At 45.7% G+C, this 7266-nt stretch overlaps 4 pseudogenes; all 4 read left to right on the forward strand.

Moving 5' to 3' along the window:
* Positions 1-3520: 3520 nt before the first annotated feature.
* On the forward strand, positions 3521-3639 carry LOC120519386 (annotated as a pseudogene).
* Positions 3640-3774: 135 nt separating this feature from the next.
* On the forward strand, positions 3775-3894 carry LOC120519388 (annotated as a pseudogene).
* Positions 3895-4757: 863 nt separating this feature from the next.
* LOC120519387 lies at positions 4758-4866 on the forward strand (annotated as a pseudogene).
* Positions 4867-5235: 369 nt separating this feature from the next.
* Positions 5236-5354, forward strand: LOC120519385 (annotated as a pseudogene).
* The last annotated feature ends 1912 nt before the right edge of the window (positions 5355-7266 follow it).

Here is a 7266-nt window from a genome sequence, read left to right on the forward strand (position 1 = left end):
CATGCAGATGCACACCCATCTGGAATAATCCTGACATATTGCAAAACAATAAAATGATGAACCTCCCATACTGGAAAAGTAAAGGAATTCTATACATGGAACACATATTTGAAGGATTGGATTTCACTCCATTTAACAGAATAGTCTCCCAATTTGGGATAGACAAGAATAGATTTTTAGAATATCTCCAAATTAAATCAGTAGTTAAAGAAAAATTTAAGCTTAATAAAGTAGAATTACAAACACCATCAAGGGTATTAGACTTCTGTAATCTCAAACACCCCAAATAACTGTCTAAAGTATAAAAAACATTGACCAAAATAGATGATACAATAGCAATTCCTATAGGTAAATGGGAGGCGGATCTATTAGTTAGCTTTGACCAGACTTTCTGGTCCCAAACTTGTTTAAAAACTTTTAAAACGATCAGAAACCCCAATTTACAATTAATTCAATACAAAATTCTACACAGAGTACACTATACAGGTCATCGGATGTTCAGGATGGGATTTGTGCCATCTGACACCTGCACACACTGCACAGACAACATTCCTGACAGTTATATCCACGCACTGTGGTCATGTCCACCTGTTCAGGGATTCTGGTATAGAGTATGTGAAGACCTGTCAAAGTGTCTGAAATGTGATATCCCAACTTCCCCCTCATTTTTCTTGCTGGGGAACCTAGAGGATGTCCCGATTGAAACAAATTTGGTTCACGTGGTTCTCACTGCCATATGGATCGCTAAGAAAACTATCCTCATAAACTGGAAAAACAAAGATAATCTTTGCATTAACCAGTATAGAAATCTTTTATTAGATCATATTACACTTGAGACAGCCTCTGGCTCCACTTCAAATCAATCTCACTGGACTCCTTTGATCGGTTCCATCACATAGCGATGATGGAGGGTCATTGATATTGTCCTGCGGGATGCTGTGGTTGATGTGGAAGAGAGTCTGAGCTTGGAGTATCTGGAGGATTCCTGGGGGTGGGTTCACTAGGGGGGTCTTGGGCTGGGGGGCTGCTGCCCCTCTCTGGTGGTGCTTGGGTTGCCTCGGGGTGTGGACTTCTGGTAGTTGTGTGTGGGGCCTTGGGGGGTCTTGACGATGGCTGCGGGTCGCTACCTGGTGGCTGCATTGCCCCTGGGTGGGTCTGGGTGAGGGCCTGGTGGCTTGGGGTATGAGGGAGGCCGTCCCCGGATGGGGATCAGGGTGGGACCTTGGGGATTGGGTCCTGGCATGTACGCTGCCGGGAAGAGGGCCGGAACATGCGGCAGTGCCGAGCCCTGGCTCCGGGAGCTCAGGATGAGAACACTTCTGTTCCACCATGGGGGAGGGGGATTTCCGGGAGGTGAGGATCCAACTTTACCTGGGTGTCTTATGTCTTACTTAGTCTGAATGTTGAGTAAATGTGGGGATGGGAGTAAATATTCTGCTGGGGTGGTGTGGGTTGGTGGCCTCGGACTCCGTGGGGCTCTGTGATGCTGCTGCTTTGGGCCGTGGCTAGATGGGCTGGGGCCTCCATGCCCCGGGTGGATTTTGGGAGCGGAGGTGCCTATTGGGGCCAGTAGGGGAGCTGGCTCCCTGGAGGGCTCAGGCCCCTCAGCCGTTCCTCCCCATCCTCAGACATTTCCCTCCTCCTGCTCCTTCACATCATCACACAAACATGCACATAGGGCCTTGGGGTGTGGGTAAGTCAGGGGGTGCAGGTATGGATCCCATTTCCGCAGTCCTGTGGCAGCCTACACCCCAATTTTATTTGCACATTAAACACTTCCACAAACAACATTCCACACAAATGCACACTTAGGGCCTTGGGAGTGAGCACACTCAACAGTATCCGGTGGGGGGAAATTTCAGCCTCACTCCAAGTGCCGGTGCCCACTTCCAATTTTAAACTGCACCTAGTCACGGAGGGTTTTGGGGGGGAAGTGGGGTTGTGTGTTGGTATCAGCTGGTGTAGGCCACATGATGCCGGCACTGCCCGCGCCCCCCCTACCACACATCAACATTACATTGGAGCCGGCGGAGGGAGACTAGAGGTCTTATTACACCTCTGTTCTCAGTTAGCTGCCCGGGGCTGGAGGCTAGGAATGGGAGCTGGCCGTCTGTCTGCGGTCTGGAGTGGTGGGCTGCTTTGCTCTGCATTGGACGGGGGTGCCTGATCATTATTACCCCAGCGGAACAGGGCTAACTCTGGCGTCCGGGAATGGTTGTGCCTCTGGTACGGCAGCACCGGGACCAGAGTTAGTAGGGTGTGTATGGGGAGTGTGAATGGGTGTCTGGTGATGTCTTGGGTTGTATGTGTATGTGAGAGCATGAGGGAGGGAGTGTATGACTGTGTTTGTGTGTGACTGTATATGTCAGGTGGAGTTTTGGACTCCTCCCCTCTCCTGGGACATCTGGCAATGATACAACATCTTCGCCTACCCTCACCCTGCCACATTTTTTTTTTTTCTGTCTGTTCGCTCCCGGTGGCTGCCTGATGGGGTCTGGGTCCTTGGCCTCTGTTGGGTCCTCGGCGGGGTGGGTCGCCCTTGGGTCCCGGGCTGCTGGGTTCCGGGTCCGGCCAACTCGGAGGTGAGCGGCTGCGGGCAGGCCTGGGGACTTGCCGTTGATATCTCCCGGGACTCTGCCGGCTGCTGGCTGTGGTCCCCCGGGGTGATCCTCTGCGCCTCTCGAGGGGGGGTTGGGGCTTCTCTGGTGAAGGTCTCCCTGGGGTCTCCGCGCTCTGGGGTGACCTCTGGATCTCTGGGCTTGGAACTCCCTCCATCTTCCGCACGTTTTTGGGGGCAGGTCTGTGGCCCTTCACACTCACTATTGGACACTCCTATAGAGAAACCTTACACATACAAGCGTGCGTACGCACACAGGTGCTCACATGGTGCTTTCATAAGTATGACCTGGACTTCTTCAGCACATGACCTAAGGCTGTGGTTGGCCCTAAATGCCTTAGTAATTATTACTGTGTGATTGTCAGCAAACATTTTTACTTTTATATATCTTCATGTAGCTGAAGCAGCAATGTTTTTGTCTTGAGGTTTTGTTTTTTTTTTTTCTTTTGTGTGTTCCCCCTCTCTTTCTGCAGGTCTAGAAGTGGATTCTGGTTCATTTATTGTTTATTCTATACGAAAACCCCTCCTTCCCCCTTTACCTCCATCTCTTCCTTTTCTCTCTTCTTTTTCTTTCACTTTTGTCTCCGTGTCCGGTTCGAATCTTAAAAACATCTAAAAATATTTCTAATAAAGTTTTGGTATCAGGCATGACGTTAGCAGAAACTTTAATGCTCCACCTGAGAGAAAAACTGTAAGGCTAGTCACCAGCATTCAGACATCAATTCTGATTGCTTCACAGCCAAACAGGACACGGTAAAAAAAAAAAAAAAGCTTTTTTCCATTACTGTTGTACTCAACCTGACCATCAGTGTATGGCTGGGAACTGCATCTTTATCCTTTCACTTTGAAGTGCCCAACCCCCCGATCTTTAGTATTTAACCATCAAGAAGTAATGATGCTTTGGCTTACGGACTTACCAGTGTGAAAGCACCCGATTTCGTCTGATCTCGGAAATTAAACACGCACTGGCTCGGCCAGTACTTGGATGGGAGACCGCCTGGGAACCCCGGGTGCTGTAAGCTTTTTTCCTTTACTATTTATAATCAACCTGAACATCAGTGTATGCCTTGGAAATGCATCTTTTAACTTTCCAAAGGAAGCGTTCCCCCCCGATCTTCAATATTTAACCAGCATTACGGAGCACTGCTTCTGCTTCTGCTTAAGGACATACCAGTGTGAAAGCACCCGATTTCGTCTGATCTCGGAAGTTAAACACACACGGGCTTGGTCAGTACTTGGACGGGAGACCGCCTGGAGAAAGCTGAAAGCTTTTTTCCTTTACTGTTGTACTCTACCTGAACATCAGTGTATGCCTTGGAAATGCATCTTTTAACTTTTGAATGGAGGCGCTCCCCCCCCCGATCTTCAATATTTAACCAGCATTACGGAGCACTGCTTTTGCTTGCGGACTTACCAGTGTGAACGCGCTCGATTTTGTCTGATCCCGGCAGTTAGACACGCACTGGCTCGGCCAGTACTTGGATTGGAGACCGCCTGGGAACCCCGGGTGCTGTAAGCTTTTTTCCTTTACTGTTGTACTCAACCAAGACAGAGTATGCCTTGGAAATGTATTTTTTAACATTGCAATGGAAGCGCCCATCAATAGCATCTGTATTTAACCAGCATGAAGTAGCCTTGCTTTCACTAACAGCAACACCTGTGAGAATGTGCTTGAACTCATCTGATCTCGTAAGTTAAACACGCATGTGTTTAGCCAGTACTTGGATGAGAGACTACCTGGGAACGACAGGTGCTGTAAGCTTTTTTCCATTATTGTTGTACTCAATCTGACCATCAGTGTATGGCTGGGAACTGCATCTTTATCCTTTCAATTTGAAGCACCCAACCCACCGATCTTTAGTATTTAACCATCAATTAGTAGTGATGCTATTGCTTACGGTCTTACCAGTGTGAAAGCCCTCGATTTCGTCTGATCTCGGATGTTAATCACGCACTGGTTCAGCCAGTTCTTGGATTGGAGTCCGCCTAGGAACCAGGGGCGCTGTAAGCGTTTTCTCCTTTACTGTTGTACTCTACCTGAACATCAGTGTATGTCTTGGAAATGCATCTTTTAACTTTCCAATGGAAGCGCTCCCCCACGATCTTCAATATTTAACCGGCATTAAGTAGTGCTGTGCTTGCTTACGGCCATACCAGTGTGAAAGCGTCTGATCTCAGAAATTAAACACACATGGGCTTGGCCAGTACTTGGATGGTAGACTGCCTGGGAACCCCGAGTGCTGTAAGCTTTATTCCATTACTGTTGTACTCAACCTGACCATCAGTGTATGGCTGGGAACTGCATCTTTATCCTTTCAATTTGAAGCGCCCAACCCCTCGATCTTTAGTATTTAACTAGCAAGAAGTATTGATGCCCTTGCTTACGGCCATACCAGTGTGAAAGCGTTTGATTGCGTAAGTTAAACACGCAATGGCTCGGCCAGTATACGTGAAAGGTAGACCGCGTGGGAACACCGGATGCTGTAAGCTTTTTTCCTTTACTATTGTACTCTACCTGAACATCAGTGTATGCCTTGGAAATGCATCTTTTAACATTCTAATCGAAGCTCTCCCCCACGATCTTCAATACTTAACCAGCATTAAGAAATGCTGTGCTTGCTTACTGCCATACCAGTGGGAAAGCGCCTAATCTCGTCTGATCTCAGAAGTTAAACACACACGGGCTTGGCCAGTACTTGGATGGGAGATCGCCTTGGAACCCCGAGTGCTGTAAGTTTTTTTCCATTACTGTTGTATTCAACCTGACCATCTGTTTATGCCTGGGAACTGCATCTTAATCCTTTCAATTTGAAGCGCCCAACCCCCCGATCTTTAGTTTTTAACCAGCCAGAAGTAGCGATGCCCTCGCTTACGGCCATACCAGTGTAAAAGCGTCTGATTTCGGAAGTTAAAAACGCAATGGCTCGGCCAGTATTCATGTATAGTAGACCGTGTGGGGACCGCGTGGGAACCCCGGTAGCTGTAAACTTTTTTCCTTTACTGTTGTACTCAACCTGAACATCAGTGTATGCCTTGGAAATGTATCTGTTAACGTTGCAATGGAAGCGCCCGTCAATAGCTTCTGTATTTAACCAGCATGAAGTAGCGTGGCTTTCGCTAACGGCAATACCTGTGAGAATGTGCTTCAAACTCATCTGTTCTTGGAAGTTAAACTCGCATGTGTTTAGCCAGTACTTGGATGGGAGACCGGCTGGGAACCACAAGTGTTGTAAGCTTTTCTCCATTACTGTTGTACTCAACCTGAACATCAGGTAGTTTTTACAGAAATGAACTGTTTTGAACAGTTTCCTTGTGGAAAATAAGCCGTCACACATGTGTACACAAAGTGATTTTAAGGCCTTGAAAAGCGTTATTGTGAACTCAGGTTACCTTCAACTCTAACTCTGTGTAAAGTCAAAATACTCTGATAAAAGCAGTTCTAAATGATGAAATCCCCAGTTCCCTTATGGTTAAAAACTGTTTGGATGGTTTCCCAAGTGTTTTTCACAGTGGACTTCAACATATCAAACTGACTTTTGAAATCTCTATTGACTTGCATTGGGCAAAAACTGCAACATAGTTTTTCAAAGAAATGAACTGTTTTGAACTGTTTCCTTGTGGAAAACAAGCCGTCACACATGTGTATACAAAGTGATTTTCAGGCCTTATTGTAAAAGGCCTGAAAATCACTTTGTGTACACATGTGTGACAGCTTGTTTTCCATCAAGAAACTGTTCAAAACAGTTCATTTCTGTTAAAAACAATTTCGCAGATGTGTTTCAAGTGGTTTCACAACATAGAAGTTAAGACTCATTGAGTTCCACTCAACTTCAGTTTTTGCCCAATGCAACTCAATGAGGATTTCAACAAATTAGTTTGAGATGTTGAAGTCCATTTTGAAAACACTTGGGAAACCATCTAAACAGTTCTTAAACATAAAGGAAGTGGGGATTTCATCATTTTGCTTTTACCAGAGTATTTTGACTTTCCACAGAGTTAGAGTTGAAGGCAACCTGAATTCACAATAATGCGTTTCAAGGGCTAAAAATCACTTTGCGTACATATGTGTGACGGTTTGTTTTCCATAAGAAAACTGTTTAAAATAGTTCATTTCTGTAAAAAACTATGTCGCAGATGTGTTTCAAGTGGTTTCACAACATAGAAGTTAAGACTCTTTGAGTTCCTCTCAACTTCAGATTTTTCCCAATTCAGGTCAAAGTGGATTTCAAAAAGTGAGTTTGAGATGTAGAAGTCCACTTTGAAAAACACTTGGGGAAAAATCCAAACAGTTCTTAACCACAAGGTAACTGGGGATTTCATCATTTAGGACTGCTTTTACCAGAATATTTTGACTTTCCATAGAGTTAGAGTTGAAGGCAACCTCAATTCATAATAATGCGTTTCAAAGCCTGAAAATCACTTTGTGTACACATGGGTGACGACTTATTTTCCACAAGGAAACTGTTCAAAACAGTTCATTTCTGTTAAAAACTATGTCGCAGATGTGTTTCAAGTGGTTTCACAACATAGAAGTTAAGACTCATTGAGTTCCACTGAACTTCAGTTTTTGCCCAATGCAAGTCAAAGGTATTTCAGAAAGTGAGTTTGAGATGTTGAAGTGCACTTTGAAAAACACTTGGGAAACCAGG

This window comes from Polypterus senegalus, unplaced genomic scaffold (genome assembly GCF_016835505.1).
Source record: "Polypterus senegalus isolate Bchr_013 unplaced genomic scaffold, ASM1683550v1 scaffold_3083, whole genome shotgun sequence".
In the NCBI taxonomy this organism is placed as follows: domain Eukaryota; kingdom Metazoa; phylum Chordata; class Cladistia; order Polypteriformes; family Polypteridae; genus Polypterus; species Polypterus senegalus.